This window comes from Gopherus evgoodei, chromosome 1, assembly GCF_007399415.2.
Source record: "Gopherus evgoodei ecotype Sinaloan lineage chromosome 1, rGopEvg1_v1.p, whole genome shotgun sequence".
In the NCBI taxonomy this organism is placed as follows: domain Eukaryota; kingdom Metazoa; phylum Chordata; order Testudines; family Testudinidae; genus Gopherus; species Gopherus evgoodei.
This window is the reverse complement of record NC_044322.1, coordinates 43,696,549-43,719,338: the sequence shown is the minus strand read 5'-3', so window position 1 is coordinate 43,719,338 and position 22,790 is coordinate 43,696,549.

Below are 22,790 nucleotides of genomic sequence, written 5' to 3'. Positions count from 1 at the left end.
GAGAGCAGGAAATATAGGACAGATAAACTTATTTAAATATTTGTGATTAGACACTGCTCTTAAATCATAATTCACTAAAAATAACCTTTTATACAGTAGATTTTGTTTCTCTTGGACATGCTGGAGAAAATAGATTTGATATTTTTTGTTTTCAAAACAAGGGATATGTGTTCTAAATCCATGACTGACAAAACTAAAACTCAAGAGTAATTACTCTGTCTCATAAAATGGGTGGTAAGTGTCTATTTGTCAGAAAAGGACAGTAGTTTTCTTGCCACAATTGTCAGTGTCTTTTGTCTTCAGTAAAGGTGAAAATGTAGGAAGAAAACCCCCCAGCATCCCAAAGTATGAAGGTAAGCGGTGAGGGATCTGTAATAATTAAGCGTGGAAGAATTTGATTATTTTTATAATTTTGATGCATATCAATGTTTGTTTTTAAGCATTTTTCTGCTTTTATCAATTTAATTTTAATAGTTGGGAGGTTACAATAATGTAATGACTGTAGATGTTGAGATTCAAAAAATTAAAACTTTGTAGCCATTAAAACACATTCTCAACATGTCAAAACATACAAAATAAGCAGCACTTTACTTAGTGTTTTATCTGTAAATTTTGATATGAATGGAAATATTTTCACTGGGCTGCATATGTACAGTGAAATGACATTTGCATATGAAAATTAATCCTTCCAACCCTAATTATAATTGCTATCTTCTGAGAACAAGAACCAAAGGTAAAATTTTCTTAAAATCTAACTACAGTTAGATCTCTGGAGCTTAATGGATCTCTCTGAAACACTAAAGGGCTAAATTCTGCCTTTTGTGTGTGGGGTGGTGTAAAGGCAAAATTTTGGTTTAAGAATATTGGTTGCAGGTATATACAAAAAATTCAGTGAGAGTTTTTGAAGCTGAAAGGCATCTTTCCACATAAAGTTTCATTCTTGTTACTGTATATCTCAATATAGAACTTTTACTGCCTTAAGATAAAATATATATCTAGGAGACGGGAGTTGGGATTATAAACTTAGAAACTGGTTCTGCAGCAGCAATAAATCAATCTAGCTGCATGCTGCAGTACTGTTCTGAGGCCAGTTATTGCTGACATCTTTGCATTTGCCTTAATATGATCTGTAAAAGTTCCTGATTGCATCTCTTATTCTTTAGCAATCACAGCTATTTAGATGCAGTACATCACTTAAAAACACCTCAGGAATGGAGGTTGGTTGTAATTCTGAAATGTTCGTGACTGAACAAAACATGGGGTTTTTTTCAAAAGTTTACAACTAAACATTGACTTAATACAGCTTTGAAACGCTATGCAGAAGAAAAATGCTGCTTTTAACCATTTTAATTTAAATGAAGCAAGCAGTTGCCTTACCTTCTCAAATCTCAGCTTTACGTTCTTAATAGTTTGCATTTAACAGTATTGTACTGTATTTGCATTTCCCCCCCCCTCCACCGCACTTTGCCTGATTATGTATTTCTGATTCCAAATGAGGATGTGTGGTTGACCAATCAGTTTGTAACTTGTGTTCATAACTCTTGAGGTTCTACTGTATGGTTCTCTATAAGAGCCATCTATTAGTGTCAAAACAACTGGATATATGTTCTAAGGGATTTAACCTTTTATATAAGAACTTGCTTTTGGGAGAGGACATTGCTGGCATAGGTAATCTGGTATTTAGGATAGGGGAAAGATTCTGCATGAAGATTGACTAAGGAGTAATATCTTATTTGAACTATGGACTCATTTGTAATAACCGTTGGTTAGTTTTGGATTTCTCATAAATCTTGAAGCAAGCTGAAGTCCATCCCCCCCCCCAATTTTAGAGAATTCACATTCAGTTTTTGCACTGATTTTAACAAAATACATAATTAATAGTTACACCAATACAGAGTCATATGTCCACGCTAGAGGGTTGCACCAATTTAACTAAAAGTGCAAAGTTGATTGTAGACAAACCCTTAGGTCATGTCTACATCTAAAATTTTGCAGCGCTGGTTGTTACAGCTGTATTAGTACAGCTGTATAGGGCCAGCGCTGCAGAGTGGCCACACTTACAGCAACCAGCGCTGCAAGTGGTGTTAGATGTGGCCACACTGCAGCGCTGTTGGGCGGCTTCAAGGGGGGTTCCGGGACGAGAGAGCAAACCGGGAAAGGAAACCAGCTTCCCCGCGGTTTGCTCTCTCGGTCCCGGAGCCAGCCAGCAAACCGCAGGGAAGGAGACCTGCTTGCTCGGGGTTCCGGGACCGAGAGAGCAAACCGGGAACGCCGCGGTTTGCTCTCTCGGTCCCGGAGCCAGCCAGCAAATCGCAGGGAAGGAGACCTGCTTGCTCGGGGTTCCGGGACCGAGAGAGCAAACCGGGAACGCCGCGGTTTGCTCTCTCGGTCCCGGAGCCAGCCAGCAAACCGCAGGGAAGGAGACCTGCTTGCTCGGGGTTCCGGGACCGAGAGAGCAAACCGGGAACGCCGCGGTTTGCTCTCTCGGTCCCGGAGCCAGCCAGCAAACCGCAGGGAAGGAGACCTGCTTGCTCGGGGTTCCGGGACCGAGAGAGCAAACCGCGGCAAAGCTGGTTTCCTTTCCCGGTTTGCTCTCTCGGTCCCGGAACCCCGAGCAAGCAGGTCTCCTTCCCTGCGGTTTGCTGGGTGGCTCCGGGACCGAGAGAGCAAACCGCGGCGTTCCCGGTTTGCTCTCTCGGTCCCGGAACCCCGAGCAAGCAGGTCTCCTTCCCTGCGGTTTGCTGGGTGGCTCCGGGAACGCGAGAGCAAACCGCGGCGAAGCTGGTTTCCTTTCCCGGTTTGCTCTCTCGGTCCCGGAACCCCGAGCAAGCAGGTCTCCTTCCCTGCGGTTTGCTGGGTGGCTCCGGGACCGAGAGAGCAAACCGGGAAAGGAAACCAGCTTGATTACCAGAGGCTTCCTCCTTCCACGGAGGTCAAGAAAAGCGCTGGTAACTGTCTACATTGGATTACCAGCGCTGGATCACCAGCGCTGGATCCTCTACACCCGAGACAAAACGGGAGTACGGCCAGCGCTGCAAACAGGGAGTTGCAGCGCTGGTGGTGCCCTGCAGATGTGTACACCTTCAAAGTTGCAGCGCTGTAACTCCCTCACCAGCGCTGCAACTTTCTGATGTAGACAAGCCCTTCGAAATTTGATGTAACGGGTCTCAAATGACTCCAGGTTTCTGCAGCATAACTAGGACAATGCTAACATCTCTGAGGCTGAACCCTTTTTAATGGCTTTTATTAGCAGAGCAAGCCCATCAAGAACATAAGTAGGGGCTGTGCACAAATTGACTTTCTCTTTGACTGCTATTCCAGCGGGAGCAGGCAGAGAGCCCCCCCCCAGACCCAGAGGGACCAGCCTGCTGGATACTTCCTGGGACGGGAAGCGCCCCAAGTAAGCACCACTGGGACTCCCCCTCTCGCCTCGTGCCCCCCACGGCTGGTGCCTGCAAACCCAGCTCCGGCAGCTCCCATTGGCACTTTTCCTGGCCAATGGGAGCCATGGAGCTCGCGCAGCATGTGGAGAGTCTGGAGACTCCTCTTGCCACTCTCACCCTTGGAGCCAGAGACCTCCCAGCAGGGCTGGTGAGTGCGGCCAGGGAAGGGGGCAGGGTTTGATGGAGTGAGTGGGAAGTGTATGTGTGGAGGGTGCTGGGCAGTGGGGGAAGTTTGTGTGTTTTGGAGTGCTAGTGGGGGAGATCTGTGCGTCAGGGCACTGGGCAGTGCGGGTCTGTGGGGCACTGTGTAGTTGGGCTGTGAGGAAGGGAGGGAGGGGAAATCTGTATTGGGGAAACGGGGGGGGGTTCTGTGTGGGGTGCTGGGCAGTTGTGGGGCTGTGAGCAGGGGTATGCTGGGCAGGGTTTGTGCACACAGCAATGTGCATTTGTGGTAGAAGGATTGTAGGGGGGCTTTGGGCATAGTGGATCCAGGGGGCGCTGGGCAGGGGAGTTGTGTGGTGCAGCATGGGCCTACCCCCAACAGGAAGGGCCATGCTGGTAGCGCAGGGCCAGGCGGACCAGTGTGCCTCTGGGTCCAGTCAGGACTGTGCATCTGTGTCTCCCCGCTCCTGCTCGCCCAATGTGTCCTGATAATTCACTCTTGCGATCTGGTCACCCTAGGATACAAATACCTGTGCCACCTCTTGCTCCATAGCCATGCATGCTGAAAATGAAAGAGGGAGAACAATTTTATTGTATTGTAACATTATTTTTATATACCCTTTAAAATGTAATTACTGAAGGTGTGTCAAAATACAAAAAACATTGCATATATTTAGTTAATGAATTTTCATTTGCATTTGTCAAACATTTGCTAATAGCTCTTCAGCTGGTCAAATACTACAATAAAAACATACTGAACTAATCATTTGACAAACAATGAAATTCATCTAATAGTTTTTCAAACAGCCCCACTTACTTTCTCTCCTTTTTGCTGTATTTTTTCCCCCTTCTTGGCATCCCTCCACATTTCTTATAATGGATAAGAGTGTATGTATATTCAGAGTTGTCAAAGGAAATGCTCTTAAAAAGGAAGAGTAACGTAGGGATGTTTTGCTCTGTAGGCTGATGTACACCACCTGAAAATAGGCAACTCAGAATTTGTCTATACATGACTTATTCCATAATAACTGTGTACCCATATTCTGGAATAAAAATGCTTTTTTCCAAATTGTCTTAATCCACTTCAAGCTAAACTAGTAAAAAGCACTCTTATTTCAGAATGAGTATCCACACACGGTTATGCCATAACAACTATTCCATTTTAAATTATGAAATAATTTTCATGTGCAAGCAAGCCCTCAGACTTTCTTCTGACATTTGAGTAACAAAGTACAAATGAATGAAAACTTAACTGAACAAAATAATGTTAACATATGTTTTCATGGCTTACTGATAATGATGCCACAATTTTTCTTTTGATTCCCTGGGTTTAGGCAAAAGAAGGTAGTATTATTTCCAAGGAAAATAGATTTTCCTTTAAGGATGAAGATCAGATTGTTCTTAAAGCTAATTTGTTCCATTGAGCCATACAGCACTGGGTTCCACTTAGAGAGTACCTAATTTAGAAACTCATCTTGAGGAAGTGATTGCTGTTAAAAGTGACCTGCAAAGGAGAAGCTCTCCTTTTTGCTTCTTTATGATGGATAAAAATCTTGCACTTTAAAATGAATACGAATGTCCACTTGTTGTTACATTAGAAATTCAGGCTCTCTCAGATGGAAGACTGGAGAGATAGTGAAATGGAGACTTCACAAAGAGCTAAAAGAATGAAAAGTTGAGCAATAGAGAAGGTACTTTTAGTCACTGTTTATTGCTGTGTAATAAACTCACAAGAAATGGTCCTAAGACCTCTCTGAGGTCCTCAATCACATATTCTTAATGCTTTTAAAAAAGGGGAAAAAAACCACCTTTGAGTGGTTGTTCATGTCCATTCAAAGTAGGTGTGTGCACGCCGTGTGCATGCCAGCTGGAAGATTTTCCCCTAGCAGCGTCCGTAGGATCAGTCTGGGCGCCCCCTGGAGTGGCGCCACCAGGCGCCCTATAAAGGGGCCCACTGACCCTCTACCCCCTCAGTTTCTTCTTACCGCCGGTGACAGCTAGCTGGAACTTCTCTTGCATAGCAATCTGGCAGTGTCCTATCTGTACCGTTTAGTTCGTGTATCCAGTTATATACATAGATCTTTGTATATAGTTTTTGTAGGTGGGGCGCCCCACCCCCCCACAGTCTTCATCGCTTGCTGGGGCATGCCCGGGTCCCCCGGGTTCAAACTCTGCGAGGACTGCGGGAAATTCATGCCTAAGAGTGACCCGCACTCTGTGTGCTTGAGGTGCCTCAGAGAGAGCCACCAAAAGGACCGGTGCTCTATCTGTAGAGGCTTCCGCCCACGAACTCTTAAGGACAGGGCTCAAAGACTTAGAGTCCTCCTGATGGAGGCAGCCCTACGACCACTCTTGGACCCAGAGCCGGCCGAGGCAGGCCCCAGCACGTTGTCCTCGGTGCGGAGTGCCCCGGCACTGGCATCAAGGCTTAGGGCCCAGCCCAAGTCGTCCAAGACCTGGCACTGGGCGGAGTCGGGTCATAGGAAGTCGGCTTCAGTGCGGCACCGCTCACCTTTGCCGGTGCCTGCCAAGAGAAAGAAGCCGGTGAGGGATCGGTCTCCCCACCAGGACCTGAGGCCAACTCCGGCTGTGGGGCTAAGTGGACAGGCTGGGCTACAGCCCCCCGAGGTTCCGTCGACTCCCGCACCGCGGAGAGGGTGGTCGAGTTCGGACCAGCCGAACTCTCCGGGCCTCAGTGGAAACATATGCCCCCCGTTGATGCCGGAGGTGTTCGAGGCGGCATCAGACCTGATGGGTCGCCCGGCACCAACCTCCCCGCATGGTAGGGAGTTGCCTACTGTGGTCCGCCTGCCCGCCAGTAGAATCTAGAGGCAAGTCGGCCATGCTATCGTCTCCTCCCCGCACCGAGCTGCAAAGGTGGCACCGGACCAGAGGAGAGGCTCCCCGCCGCCTTGGCACCACTCACCTTCGGCACCGGGTGCTGCTTCCCCCAAGTCTTCATACTCAGAGACCTCAGACTCGGAGGCGGACTCCTATCACTCCAGCAGGTCTCGGAGCAGGAGATCAATGTTGAGGGCGAGCCACCAGGGTTACAACAATGGCAGCCGCCCTCGCAGTGGCCGTTTTGGACTCCCTGGGCCTACCATCTGTCGGTAGGCCAGGCATTTGGCCCTCGGTCACAATCGGCTTCGGTGTCCTCGGCTTCGGTGGCCCCTGCGCAGCTGCCTCCCCCACCGTCACTGGGCAGGGGTGTGCCTTCGTCAAGTTCAGCACCCCCTAACCGGGCAGCGGCACCGGCAGCAGCTTTGGTTCGGGCTCCGTCGGCACCGCATGATACGCCAAGTTGCTCGCTGGCGACCCCGGTGCTGGCCATGGTGCCACATTTGGACTTGGAACCGGCACCACAACCTCAATACTGTGTGCCGCAGGACCCCGAGGGGCTGCATGCACCGGAGGAAGGGCCGCTCTATGTAATTTCCTCGTCTTTCTCCCCGGACGAAGCGGTCTCGGGCAAGGCTGCGGCACCGGCCCTGGAGGACACCCAAATCCTCCAACAACTGCTCAGCGAGCAGCTCAGAACCTCGCAATCCAAGCTGAGGAAATTGAGGTGGACGCGGACCTTGTAGTGGACATCCTGGCCCCCCCAGGTGGCCCTTCCGCTGATACAGACGATAGCGGATATGTCCCGCACCCTGTGGCAGACACCAGCCTCATTGGTCCCTACTGCCAAGAGAACGGAGCGGCGCTACTTCGTCCCCTCTAAAGGGCACGAACACCTGTATGCCCACCCTCCCCTGGACTCACTGATAGTAGATGTGGCTAACCAGCGGGCGTGTCAATGGTTCCAGGGGTCAGCGCCAAAGAGCAGAGACGCAAAAAGACTTGAGCTCTTTGGCAGGAAGATGTACTCCACGGTGGGACTCCAACTCCGCATTGCCAATCAACAGGCAATAGTAAGCTGCTATGGCCACAACACCTGTTCGGCCATGTCGAAGTTCGCGGAGCTCCTTCCCCAGGACTCGAGATCAAAATTTTCGGCCCTAGTGGAGGAGGGCAAACTGATCTCTTGAGCCTCCCTCCAGGCCACCTTAGGTGCGGCAGACTCAGCCTTGCCTGCCCTGGCCACAGGCTTGGTCATGCGACGGGGCGCCTGGCTCCAGGTCTTGGGCCTGCCCTGTGAGGTCCAGCAGACGATCCAAGACCTCCCCTTCGATTGGCAGACATTGTTTTCAGAGAAAACAGACAAACGTCTCCATAGTTTAAAGGACTCGAGGGCCACGCTTCGCTCGCTGGGCTTGCATACCCCTGCGACCCAGCGCAGACAATTTAGGCCGTAGGTGGCCCCTCGCCCATTCCAGCCACAGGCTTGCCAGGAGCTGGGGCACAGGCAGGGTAGAAATGGCAGGAGGTGTCATCAACGTCACCCCTCCGGCCAGGCATCTGGCCAATCGAGACCACCATCTGGGCATAGACTCCCCCTATTTGATGGTACGGTCGAGGATGACCTACCGATCGAGACTCTGGATCCTCCCACTCCTACCTTTTGGGTCACGTTTGTCCCACTTCTGCCGTGCCTGGTCCAGAATTACATCGGACAAATGGATTCTCCGCACGGTAGAGAGGGGATATTCTATCCAGTTTTCCTCTCTCCTGCCCCACCAACCTCCCTCCCCGTTCCTCTTCAGGGACCCTTCTCATGAGCAACTTCTGGTTCAAGAAGTGAAGTCCCTCACAGAGGCAGGGGCAATGGAGGAAGTCCCGCGGGAGCTCAGGGGCAAAGGCTTCTACTCCCGGTACTTCCTCATACCAAAGGCAAAAGGGGGCTTGAGACCTATCCTAGACTTGCGGCAGCTGAACAAGTTGGTGCGAAAACTCAAGTTCCGCATGGTCTTCCTGTCCTCGATCATCCCCTCCCTGGATCTAGGAGATTGGTATGCCACCCTCGACTTAAAGGACGCCTATTTCCATATCGCCATAATTCCACTGAACTGCCGGTGCCTCGGGTTCGTCGTGTCAGGTGTCCATCTGCAGTTCACGGTGCTCCTGTTTGGCCTGTCAGCTGCTCCCCGGGTCTTCACGAAGTGCATGGCGGTCGTGGCGGCCTTCCTGCGCAGGCATGGCATCCAGGTATTCCCCTATCTGGACGACTGGCTCATAAAGGGCCGTTCCATGGAGCAGGTAGAGACCCAGGTGCTGTTCATCAGACGGACCTTTCTCGATCTGGGCTGCCTCTTGAACGATGCCAAATCCACTCTGTCTCTGACACAACGCATAGAGTTCATAGGAGCGGTTCTGGACTCCACACACGCCAAAGCGTATCTGCCAGAGTCCAGGTTCCGTGCGATTTCCGAGCTCATCCTCGGACTGCACCGCGCCCTGGTTACCACAGCGCGAGTTTGCCTCCGGCTGTTGGGCCACATGGCAGCATGCACCTATGTGGTGGTCCACGCCAGACTCCGGCTTTGCTCGCTGCAGTCCTGGTTGGTGACAGTTTATCACCTGGTCAGGGACCCTCTGGACTCAGTGGTGTCCGTTCCCCGCTTGGTGCTGCGCTTGCTTCAGTGGTGGCTCAACCCACGGGAAGTCTGCATGGGCATTCCCTTTGCTGCCCCACAGCCTTCCCTCTCCTTGGTGACGGACACTTCAGATTGAGGTTGGGGAGTGCACCTGGGACATCTCAGGACGCAGGGCTTGTGGTCGCAGGAGGACCTCAAGTTGCATATCAATGTCAGGGAGTTGAGAGCGGTCCACTTGGCATGTTTGACCTTCCGGTCCCACCTGGCCGGCAGGTGTGTTTCAGTCCTTTCGGACAACACGGCGGCAGTCTTTTATATTGACAAACGGGGTGCACGGTCCTCTCCCCTCTTCAGAGAAGCCCTCGCGCTGTGGGATTTCTGCCTCCACAATGCCACCCACCTGATGGCATTCTATCTTCCGGGGGAGCAGGACGGGTTGGCGGACACCCTCAGCCGCTCGTTCCAGGGTCACGAGTGGTCTCTCTGATGGGACGTTGTTTGGGGCTTTCCCCGGCTAGACCTGTTTGCCTCCAGGGAAAACAGGAAGTGCCGATGATTTTGCTCCCTTCTGGGCTGCAGTCGGGGGTCTCTGTCGGACGTCTTCCTTCAGCCGAGGGAAGACGGCCTGCTCTATGCCTTCCCTCCGATCCCCCTGATACACAGTATGCCTTCAAAGATTTGCAAGGATCGCGCCAGGGTAATCCTGATAGCTCCGGCGTGGCCACGCCAGCATTGGTACACGTCACTCCTGCACATGTCTGTTGAGGTGCCCCTGACACTGCCCCTGTTCCCGGACTTGATCACGCAGGACCAGAGCTCCCCCCGCCATCTGAACCTCAAGTTCCTTCACCTGACAGCCTGGATGCTCCATGACTGAACCCAGTGGAATTGCAGTGTTCCCAGCAGGTCAGGCAGGTGCTGCTGGGTAGCAGGAAACCGTCAACTAGGGCCAGCTACCTGGCTAAATGGAAGCGCTTCTCCATCTGGTCGAGTCAGAGGGGTCATAACCCGCTGGGGGTTCCAGTTCCCGCTGTCCTTGACTATTTGCTTCACCTACAACAACTGGGCCTCTCCTTTTCCTCCATTTGCGTTCACTTGGCAGCCATATCCGCCTTTCATCCAGGAGAGAGGGGTACCTCAGTGTTTGCAAACCCGCTGGTTGGGGGTTTCCTCAAGGGTATGGACAGGCTCTTCCCGCATATGCGTCAGCCGACCCCTGCTTGGGATCTGAATCTGGTCCTCTCCGTCCTCTCAGGGCCTCCCTTTGAGTCTCTGGCTTCGTGCTCCCTGCTATACCTGTCATACAAGACCGCCTCTCTGGTGGCGATAATCTCAGCCCGACGGGTGTCGGAGCTTCAAGCGTTAACATCTGAGCCCCCGTACACAGTCTTCTACAAGGACAAGGTCCAACTGAGACCTCATCCGGCTTTCCTACCCAAGGTCGTTTCACAGTTCCACATGGGCCAAGATATCTTTCTCCCAGTGTTTTATCCGAAACCACACGCCTCTAGCGAAGAGCGGAGGCTACACTCCCTGAATGTCCACAGGGCCTTGACCTTTTACATAGAGCGTACCAAGCCCTTCAGACGCTCAGCCCAGCTCTTCGTTGCAGTGGCAGAAAGAATTAAGGGGATCCCGATCTCCTCTCAGCGAATCTCTTTGTGGATCACGACTTACATCTGGGAATGCTACTGTATAGCTAAGACCCCTGTCCCTCCGGTCTCGGCCCAGTCCACTAGGGCGCAGGCCTCCTCTGCGGCGTTCCTGGCTCAGGTTCTGACTCAGGAGACTTGTAGAGCGGCCACGTGGTTCTCCATCCACACGTTCTCATCTCACTATGCCATCACGCACCAGGCTAGGGATGATGCAGCCTTTGGTCGCGCAGTACTCCAGTCAGCAGTGATCTCCGACCCCACCTCCTAAGGTTAGGCTTGTGAGTCACCTACTTTGAATGGACATGAAGAGAAAACGGTTACCCACCTTTTAGTAACTTGTTCTTCGAGATGTGTTGTTCATGTCCATTCCAACACCCACCCTCCTGCCCCTCTGTCGGCGTGCTGGCAAGAAGGAACTGAGGGGGTGGAGGGTTGGCAGGCCCCTTTATAGGGCGCCATGGTGGCGCCACTCCAGGGGATGGCCGGACCGACCCTACGGACACTGCTAGGGGAAAATCTTCCGGCTGGTGTGCACGCGGCATGCACACACCTACTTTGAATGGACATGAACAACACATCTCGAAGAACAGCAGTTACTAAAAGGTGGTTAACCATTTTTTTCAGGGTCTCTCTCTCCATCATAAAGAAAAAGAGGGTGCAATTATTTGCAGAGCATCTTTAAGAATGTACCTTAATTGAGAGGAAGAGAGAGAATTCTAAAGGAGTTTGAGAGACTAAGGACCCTACCCCCCCTTTTTTGTTTTAGAATATTGTGGAAAATAAAGTCTCTAACGTCCACACATACTATGATAGCTGGCAAAATGTGTTTGCAACTAAGGCCATCAACCTAGCAGATGTGGTTTCTCCTTTTCTAGCTAGACAAGTCCCATTGTGAAAATTGAGTGAGGCCTAGGACCATTACATTTCCCAGCTGACCTGTTCTGAAAGGAAGGCCTGGTCTACACTTAAAAAATAGATTGACCTATCTATATTGCTTAGGTGGGTGACAAATTTAGGGATATGAGCACCATAGTTAAGGAGACCTAACCCCTTAACTAAATTAATTTGCAAACTTGACACCATTAAATTAGGCTTGAATAAAGACTGGGAGTGGGTGGGTCATTACACAAAGTAAAAACTATTTCCACATGCTCATTTTTTCCCCTACTGTTTCTCACACCTTCTTGTCAACTGTTGGAAATGGGCCATTTGGTTATCACTACGAACAGTTTTTTTTCTCCTACTGATAATAGCCCACCTTGATTACTCTCGTTATAGTTAGTATGGCAACACCCATTTTTTCATGTTCTGCGTGTGTGTGTGTGTGTGTGTGTGTGTGTGTGTGTGTGTGTTTATATAGCTACCATATTTTCCACTGCATACATCTGATCAAGTGGGTTTTAGCCCATGAGAGCTTATGCTCAAATAAATGTATTAGTCTCCAAGATGCCCCAAGTACTCCTCATTCTTTTTGCTGATACAGACTAACATGGCTACCGCTCTGAAACCTGGGGATCATAATGTTACTATTCTGTGTTTTTTCATACAAATATCTCAACATTTGTGTTAAATTCCCTTGTTTCTATTTAGACACTTTGTTTTGTTTTTCCCAACTGATTCATTTAATATGTCCTTGGAGTACATGATGGTTTTGTTTTTTTTAAAGCCATCAGTTTGTAGGAAATAAAAGGTCTGTGAATAAAAAGGAGGCTCTTATTACAACTTCCTGTTTATTTACTGTTCCCAGTAGCAGAAAAGAACACAATATAATAAAATGAAGCACAGGATTAATCATGTACAGCTCTGAAATATAAACATACAGAATACCACTGAGCTGTATGATTCATAGACACTTTTTTTTCTTAAAAAGACTCAGGGTATTGAAACATCTTGTTTTTAATAAGAACATTCAAAGGGGGAAAAAAACTGAACAATGTTTTTTGTGGGTTTTTTTGTTTTTGTTTTTTTAAAAGCTTGTGTGTAAATTGGAGGCATACTTATGTGCGTTTTTAAGCTATTCAGCATTCTAGAAAGCTAGGCTGATACTCCTGTTTAATAATTGGCCTCTGGCTTATTAAAAAACTACTGGGTTTCTGACATGCTTTGCTTTTGAAAAAACATAATTTTAAATAGTTCCACAGAGGAAAATGCTTAATACTCTAAAAAATATATTATTTAGGACCCATTCTTGCTAACTCTTATGCATGAGAGTCGACTTATGTTTTTAAACAAAGAGTTAATTGTCAATTTGTAAAGAACAGTGTGGACATTCCACTTGTAGATCAACTATATGGTAGATACTTGATTACTTGATATAGAGTGTTTACACTAACCTTATACTGAGTATCTTGTGTTAATTGTTAGCCAATTAACTTGAACTAAAAAGTCTAGCATAGGCATTGGTTTCAACAGGTCTTCTAATGTGAGTAAAGTTATTCTTGTGTATGTTTGTAGCATGCATTAGCGAATAACAGCTTCTGAAAGAAATTTTGAAAATGTGGGTGACTAATTTAATGGATCTAAGTGACTGCAAGGTATTTTCTAATTTGAAAAAGTAAAAGTTGTTTTGTTAACATTAACATGCATGCCTCTTGAATAAATATATCAATAGCCACCTTCTACTCCTTGGTTCCACCGTAATGCAGATGCTTCAGATAAATGTGGGGGTGGAGCCCAAAAGGAAAAATATTAACTCAGAAGTTGTAATTGATTATCACAACAAAATTCATATAAGCTCTAAACCATGCATTTCGATAGCTTTTTTCCCTACAAAATACAGAAAAATTGAATGAAAAGTTTGTGGCTCACCTACAGAAACAAAAAGCAAATTACCTCATATAGAGCCTGGAAAGATCAGGACATGACTAGGTATTAATAGTAAAAGAAATGTATAGCGTGTGCTATTATTAATGCAATACCAAAACAAAACCATCTGTGTTAATGCAAGACTTTGAAGTTAAATGTATACAAATGTCAGATTATGGTCCCATAATGACTGTCCTATATAGTATACCCATGGGGTGTGTGCGCGCGCATGTGTGTGCGCACGCAAGACAGCAAACTTGTAATATATGTCTTCATTGCAGACTTTACCCACGTCCAAGAACCCAGGATTTAGCTGGATCCAAGTCTATCTGTGAACATCCACACTGCTAAGCCACATTTGAATCGTACAGTGAAACCACTTCCACACTGGCATGCCAATAACCTAGTGCTAGGATTTCTGGAGAGTTATTAAAAAGTAGGGCTGTCAAGTGATTAAAAAAAGTAAATGCGATTAATCATGTGATTAAAAAACTTAATTGTGATTAATCACACTGTTAATAATAGAAAACCATTTATTTAAATATTTTGGGATGTTTTCTACTTTTTCCGATATATTAATTTCAATTACAACACAGAATACAAAGTGTAGTACTCACTTTATATTTTTTATTACAAATATTTGCACCCTAAAAATCAAAAGAAATAGTACATTTCAATTCACCTAATACAAGTGCTGTAGTGCAATCTCTTTATAATGAAAGTTAAACTTACAAATGTAGAATTATGTACAAAAATAATTGCATTCAAAAATAAAACTGTAAAACTTTAGAACCTACAAGTCCACTCAGACCTACTTTAGCCAATCGCTCAGACAAACAAGTTTGGTTACAATTTGCAGGAGATAATGCTGCCCACATCTTGTTTACAAGGTCACCTATAAGTGAGAACAGGTGTTCACATGGCATTGTTGTAGCCAATGTCGCAAGATATTTACGTTGCAGATGCGCTAAAGATTCATATGGCCCTTCATGCTTCAACCACCATTCCAGAAGACATGCGTCCAGGCTGATGATGGGTTCTGCTCAATAATGATCCAAAGCAGAGCAGACCGACACATGTTCATTTTCATCATCTGAGTCAGATGCCACCAGCAGCTCTGCCTGAGCTTGTGGGGACTGAGCAACCGCGTGGATGAAGAAGGTGGCAAGGACAGCCTCCTTCGAGGACTATGACTTCCTTATAGACAGACTCATTTAAAGATCTGTCTGCAGAAATCTTATGTGGGAGGAAGGGAACTCAGGAGAACACACTTCTGCGCACAGAGCTTCTGCATCCAGGCAGAATCATGACAACATGACGGAAGCCAGGAGAAGGAACATCAGTCACTGCTATGACACAGCAGCAGCAGCATCCAGGATCCAGAAGCTCTACCAGTCAAACCGCCCTAAGGCTACGAGAGAGATCCTTGATGGACTCTCATCCTTCTGTGCAATCCCATCCTAGAGACTATTCTCGTAAGTCAATGGGGTGTTTTGACCATGTAGCTCAGAATGACGTGCAGCGTTCAGAGTGCCTTCATCCTCTACTCCAGGTTGACTATGCAGAGAACCTAGAACAAGACTTACAAAGACCAAAACCACAGCCCAAGGAAAAGATGGCATTCGCTACAACGTCCTGAAAAAACAAGACCCCGGTTGCCTGGTACTAACTGCCATTTTTAACAAATAAAAACAGTAGTTCTTCGAGTGATTGCTCATATCCATTCCAGTTAGGTGTGTGCGTGCCACGTGCATGTTCATTGGAAGACTTTTTACCCTAGCAACACTCAGTGGGTCGGCCGGGCACCCCCTGGAGTGGCGCCGCTATGGCACCGGATATATACCCCAGCCAACCCAGCCACCCTTCAGTTCCTTCTTACCGACCGTGTCGGTTGTTGGAACAGTGGAGCGTGGCTTAGCTGCCCTCCACTTCCCTAGCTACTCGTAGTTCTCGTTCGTTATCGTGTATATAGTTATAATCCTTATATATAGTTATACGTTTTTTCTTTACTAGCATAGTTAGTTTAGTAATAGTTAGTGGGGTTCGGGGACTAACCCCTTCCCCGCACCCAGTGCCGAAGCCCATGCCCGGCTCACCGGGTTTCAAACCATGCTCGGCCTGCCACAAGCTGATGCTGACAGGAGATCTGCACGACTCCTGTTTTGAAGTGCCTCGGGGAATCGCACTTGACAGCTAAGTGCGCCATTTGCAAGGCTTTCAAGTCGAGAACAAACAAGGAGCGGGACATCAGGCTTTAGCAGCTCCTCATGGAGGCGGCCCTCACCCCTCCACTTTTGGCACCAAGCACTGGTCAGTCGGTGAGCAGAAGCGCCTCTGTGGCACCGGACCGAACCGGTATGCCCAAGGACTCACAGCACCAAATGTCGCTGGCAACGAAGTCGGCTCAACGACGCTCCCTCTCCCCGTGGTTGAGAGAGGCCAAGACTCCTGCTGCTTCAGCACCGACTGTACTGCAGCCAGAGAGTACGCCTAAGTCGGATCACCCGGTGCTGACACCCGCTGCAGCACTGACTAAATTGGCACCGTCTATTCCGGTCCCACAAGCGCCGTTGAGTCCGGCGCCTGTTAGCTCCCCGGCACGTGCCGCGGTAGAGCTCGCCATGCCGTCCACGCCAGAGGCGTTCTCAGCTGTGAAGGACCTGATCGCCCTGAGAGACTTGGCACTGCCTCTACCCCCGGCACCGCAGGTGAGGGTAATCCAATCCAAGCCGACCTTGATTAGACCATCCTCTGTCAGTGCAGCTGACCAGCACTGCTCACAATTGCCGTCCCGCAGACGCTCCAGGTCCAGATGATGCTCCCACTGTCGACGCTGTTCGCAGTCCCGGCACTGTTCTACTGCACGACACCGGTCAGACTCACGGCACTGGTTGGACTCTCATTCACCGGCTCATTACCCGCAGCACCGCTCCAGTTCATGGCACCATTCCAGGCACCGTGCCTCCCGAAGCCATTCATGACACCGGGATTCGAGATCTCGGTCGACTTCCTGGCACCGATCTGGTCGCAGGTCCCGCTCTCGATCCTGGTACTGATATGCATCCCGGCACTGGTCCTCAATACCGAGGGGAGCCAGGTCCGTTGGAACATCTGCACAAGGCTTCTCCACCCCTCCATGGCCATCCAAGCATACGTCGGTGTCCTCCCACGCGGACAGCTACTATGGCCAAGACGATTCCGATGTGCCCACTGGAGTGTTTCAAGAAGCCCGATCTCAGGACCCAGGACCTCACCAGTGGTCCTTTTGGACACCTTGGGCGTACCACCAGGCCCAAGGTGCTCCACTGGTTCTGGCCTGCTCCGCTTCATCAGAGCAGCAAGCACCAGAGGCCACAGTTAGTCCTCCTCCTCCTCCCGGAACGGAGGAACCACTAGTCCACCCACCGGGTTCCCCGGTGCCACTGGAGCAGGAACTGGTGCAGGAGAAAGAGGCCATACAGGACCCGCTCGTCCCCAGTGTTTCATCTTCTTCTACTCCAGATGAGGCAGTGGCAGGGACTTCCTCCTTGGGGCTGTCTCCAATAGACCTAAGAGCCCATCAGGACCTCCTCAGGAGAGTGGCGCTCAACATGAACCTCCAGGTGGAGGAGGTCCCGCAGATCGAGGACCCTGTAGTGAGCATCCTGTCAGCAGATGCCCCCACTAGGGTGGCTTTGCCCTTTATCAGGACCATCCAGGCTAATGCAGCCACCTTATGGCAGTCCCCAGCCTCCATCCCCCCTACGGCAAAGGGGGTCGAGTGCAAATACATGGTACCCTCTCGGAGGTACGAGTATCTATATGTCCACCCTCCTCACTGGTTGTCCAATCGGTCAACAAGAGGGAGCGCCATGGCCAATAGGCGCCAGCCCCAAAGTCAAAGGAGGCCAGGCGAATGGACCTACTCGGCCACAACGTGTATTCAGCAGGCGCCCTACGGCTCCAGGTGGCAAATCAGCAGGCTCTACTGAGCCGTTATAGCTACAACACCTGGGCAGAGGTGGGTAGATATACAGAGCTACTCTCCCCGGACTCCCGACAGGAATTCGCTGCATTCCTAGAGGAGGGGAAAAAGGTGGCCAGAACCTTCCTCTAGGCTTCTCTATATGCGGCCGACTCGGCAGCCAGAACTCTGGCCTCCGGTATCACCATGAGACACATCTTATGGCTACAGGTGTCCAACCTACCGCCAGAATTACAATATACCATCCAGGACTTAACCTTCAATGGTAAGGGTCTGTTCTCGGAGAAGACTGACCCCTGGCTACAAAGCTTGAAAGACAACAGGGTCATCATGCGCTCCTTGGGCATGCAAACACCTGTGACCCAACACAGACCTTTCCATCCCCAGACTCACCGCCTGTACTTTGTGCCCAGACACAGGCAAGATTTTAGTAGATGGCGCGGGCGGGGTGGCCGTAGACACCAGTCTGGACCCCAAGGGGCCCAAAACCACGGCTCCTCAAAACCACCAGCGGGGCCTAAGTCTACCTTTTGAAGGTATGCCCGAGGACAGTGTACCAGTTTCAGGACAGGATCCTTTTCCTCCCTTCTCCAACCGCCTCTCCTACTTCCTACGGGTGTGGTCCCAATTGACCTCAGACCTATGGGTCCTACGCACTGTGAAACAAGGATACCACCTCCAATTTGTTTCATCCCCACCTTCCCACCCGGTCCCTCTTCAGGGTCCCTTCTCACGAGCAGTTCCTCCTACAAGAGGTGCAGATGCTCCTCACCATAGGAGCAATAGAGGAGGTGCTGCAAAACGAGAAGGGCAAAGGGTTTTACTCCTGGTACTTTCTGATCCCAAAGTCGAAAGGAGGCCTCAGGCCTATCCTAGACCTGCGAGGCCTCAACAAGTTCATGATGATAAAGTTGAAGTTCTACATGGTCTCCCTAGGGACCATTATCCCATCCTTGGATCCTGGAGACTGGTATGCTGCCCTCGATATGAAGGATGTGTACTTTCACATCACCATTTTTCCTCCACACAGGAGGTATCTTCGCTTTGTAGCCAACCACCAGCACTTCCAGTTCACGGTCCTCCCCTTTGGCCTCTCCATGGCCCCAAGGGTGTTTACAAAGTGCATGGCCATAGTCGCCGCACACCTCCGCCGACGTCGGATACATGTATTCCCGTATCTGGACGACTGGCTTATCAGAGGGACCTCCAAGACACAGGTCAGACAGCATATAGACATTGTCAGGGACCTATTCACATGCTTAGGCCTGATGCTCAATGTGGAGAAATCCACACTGGTTCCCACACAAAGGCTAGACTTCATAGGAGCTACCCTGGACTCCAATCTAGCCAAGGCCTACCTACCCCAGCCGCGATTCCAGGCAATGGCAACGATCATTCGAGGTCTGCAGAACTTCCCAACGACCTCGGCTCGCGCCTGTCTCGGTCTCCTAGGTCACATGGCTGCCTCTACTTATGTGACCAAATATGCCAGGCTCCGCCTCCAAACGTGGCTCAACTCGGTCTACCGTCCGGGCAGGGACCTGATAGACACAATAGTCACCATTCCCCCGAGCACCCTACGTTCCCTTGACTGGTGGCTAACACCCTCCCTGGTATGTGCAGGGTTACCGTTCCATCCGCCACAACCCTCACTGTCCCTGACGACAGACGCGTCATCTCTTGGATGGAGGGTTCACCTTGGACACCTTCGTACCCAGGGCCTTTGGTCACCACAGGAGCTGACACTTCACATAAATGTCCGAGAGCTGACAGCGGTCCGCCTGGCTTGCCAGACATTCCAGCAGCATCTACACGGCCGTTTGTGTCTCAGTGTTTACAGACAACACAACAGCCATGTATTATATCAACAAACAGGGAGGGACTCGATCTTCCTCCCCCTCTGTCAGGAGACCATCCGACTCTGGGACTTCTGCATAGCCCACTCGATAGACCTGGTAGCGTCCTTTCTCCCAGGGGTTCGGAACACTCTAGTGGATCAGCTGAGCAGATCCTTCCTCTGCCACAAATGGTCGATAAGACCAGATGTTATTCATTCAGTCTTCCAGAAGTGGGGCTTTCCCCCCATAGACCTGTTCGCCTCTCCACGAACAGGAAATGCCAAGCGTTCTGCTCCTTCCAAGGTCTTTCACCGGGACCAATCTCACATGCATTCCTCATGTCGTGGAAGCAGCGGCTGCTCTATGCCTTTCCTCCGTTCCCGCTGGTTCACAAGGTCCTGATAAAACTCCGTAGGGACAGAGCGCACCTAATCCATGATCGTGCCAGCGTGGCCCAGACAGCGCTGGTACACCACACTGCTCAACCTGTCCATAGCCAGCCCAATTACCCTGCCTCTCCACCTGCACCTCATAATGCAGGACCACAGCAATCTTCGCCACCCGGACCTGCAGGCCCTCCACCTCACGGCGTGGCTCCTGCGTGGCTAAACAGGTCGGAGTTATGCTGCTCTGCTCCGGTACAACATATACTCCTGAGTAGCAGAAAGCCTTCCACTTGGTCAACATATCTGGCCAAGTGGAAACATTTCTCCTGCTGGTGTGAAACACAGAATACTACTCCCTCTCAGGTCTCAAGCCCCACTATCTTGGACTACCTCTGGTCCCTTAAGCAGCAGGACCTGGCGATATCGTCTCTGAGGGTGCACTTGGCGGCCATCTCCACATTCCATCCAGGGGAGAGTGGACACTCCGTGTTTTCCCATCCTTTTGTTACTAGATTTCTCAAGGGCCTGGAGCGCCTCTACCCCCAAGTACGCCGCCCTGCCCCTATCTGGGACCTCAATCTAGTCCTAAGCAGGCTTATGCTTCCACCATTCGAGCCGTTGGCAACTTGCTCGCTGCTATACCTGTCCTGGAAGACAGTTTTCTTAGTAGCCATTACATCGGCCAGATGAGTCTCTGAGCTTCGAGCACTAGCGGTGGACCCACCGTATACTGTCTTTCACAAGGACAAGGTACAGTTGCGACCGCATCCAGCATTCCTCCCTAAGGTGGTGTCGGCCTTCCATATCAATCAGGACATCTTCCTTCCGGTCTTCTTCCCGAAGCCTCACTCATCTCGGCAGGAACAGCAGTTACACTCCTTAGATGTTCATAGGGCGCTCGCTTTTTATATCGATCGGACGAAGCCCTTCCGGAAATCGCCCCAACTTTTCATTGCTGTGGCTGACTGGATGAAAGGCCTATCTGTCTCCTCCCAGAGGATCTCCTCTTGGGTGACGGTGTGCATCCGCACGTGCTATGACCTGGCTCACGTTCCCTCAGGCCATCTCTGCACATTCTACCAGAGCTCAGGTTTCATCAGCCGCCTTCCTGGCCCATGTGCCAATCCAGGAGAGATGTCGCACAGCTAGCTGGTCCTCGGTCCACACCTTTGCTTCGCACTATGCTCTGGTCCAACAATCTAGAGATGATGCAGCCTTTGGCTCAACGGTTTTGCACTCTGCCACATCTCACTCTGACCCCACCGCCTAGGTAAGGCTTGGGAATCACCTAACTGGAATGGATATGAGCAATCACTCAAAGAAGAAAAGACAGTTATTAGCTTTGTAACTGTTGTTCTTCGAGATGTGTTGCTCATATCCATTCCAAACCCACCCTCCTTCCCCACTGTCTGAGTAGCCGGCAAGAAGGAACTGAAGGGTGGCTGGGTCGGCTGAGGTATAAATCCGGTGCCATAGTGGTGCCACTCCAGGGGGCGCCCAGCCGACCCACCGAGTGTTGCTAGGGTAAAAAGTCTTCCGACGAACGTGCACGCAGTGCGCGCACACCTAACTGGAATGGATATGAGCAACACATCTCGAAGAACAACAGTTACAAAGGTGAGTAACCGTCTTTTCTGCCATACTCCCAGCTCCTGGAAGAAGTCTATGATGGTGCTCATCTACAAGAAAGGCGAGGGAGATGACCCCAACAACTGGAAACCTATCTCTCTCTGTTCCACCACGTACAAACTGTATGCCAGCTGCCTTGCAGATAGGATCACAGACTGCTCAGTGAACTGAGGAGCCATCAGCTCCATCCAGAAAGGCTTGATGTCATGCAAAGGCTGCTACAAACACAACTTTGTCCTTCAGACTGCCATCCACACAGCCAGGAGGGCACGGAAGCAATGTGCCATAGCATGGCTCGACCTGGCTAATGCTTTTGGATTGATGCCCCACCAGCACATTTTTGCCATGCTGTGAAAATTTGAGATACCTGAAAACTTTCTCCAACTGGTCCGGGAACTGTATGAAGGCTGCACTACCACCATCTGCTCCATAAAAGAGACACCCAAAATTCCTATCCGTAGCTGCATGAAGCAAGGCTTCCACCTGAGCCCCATCATTTTCAATTTAGCCCTGGATCTGCTCATTCGAGCGATCTCAAGCAGTCTAGGCGGTTTCAATCTATATAACAACAGAGTGAATATCCTGGCCTACGCAGATGATCTGGTTTTGATTACAGACAACCCTGAGGGTCTCCAACAAATGCTTGACATCACCAGCTAGGATGCCAACTGGATGGGACTCCGCATCAGTGCCAGGAAGTGTGCATCCATGCATATCAATGGCAGTAGAAGGGATTTGGTCCAGGAGACGCTTTTTCAGACAGGGTGAACCCATGATCTTTCTCGAGGACGAGAATGTGTACCAACATTTCAGCATGCCCACGGGTTTCTGCATCCAGCAGATACCTGAGAATACCATTGTGGAGATCCTATGAGATGTGGCCAGGATCGACTCCTCCCTACTGGCACCATGGCAGAAGATCAACGCCTTGAACACCTTCCTAGTCCCCCATATCTCATTCGTCCTGAGGGGATCCGCCGTGGCAAAGGTACCTCTGAACAAGGCAGACAACACCTGGCAGCTGGTGAAGAAGTGGACGTTTCTTCCCTAAAGGGCCAGCAATGAACTGGTGTACATCTTGCACAGGCAGGGCAGTGCCAATGTCCCTCGAATGGGTGATCTGTGTGATGTTGCTGTGATCACTCATGCCTTCCGCCTTCTGACGTGCCCAGACACTACGGTGAGGAACATTGTGGAGAGTGCTCTGCAGGATGCTGTCAGGAAGTGAATCGCCAGGACCCCCTCCAACCAAGATGTTGCCACCTACCTGAGCAGCTTGCTGGAAGGCGAATTTGGAAGGGACGGGGAGACTTTGCTTCACTCTGGACTCTTTCCCACTATGCTACGCAATGACTGGAGAAGTGTATCTGCTGCCACTGGACGTGGTGCAAGGAACGCCAGGAGCTGGGAGTCCTGGTGCTACAGGTGAAG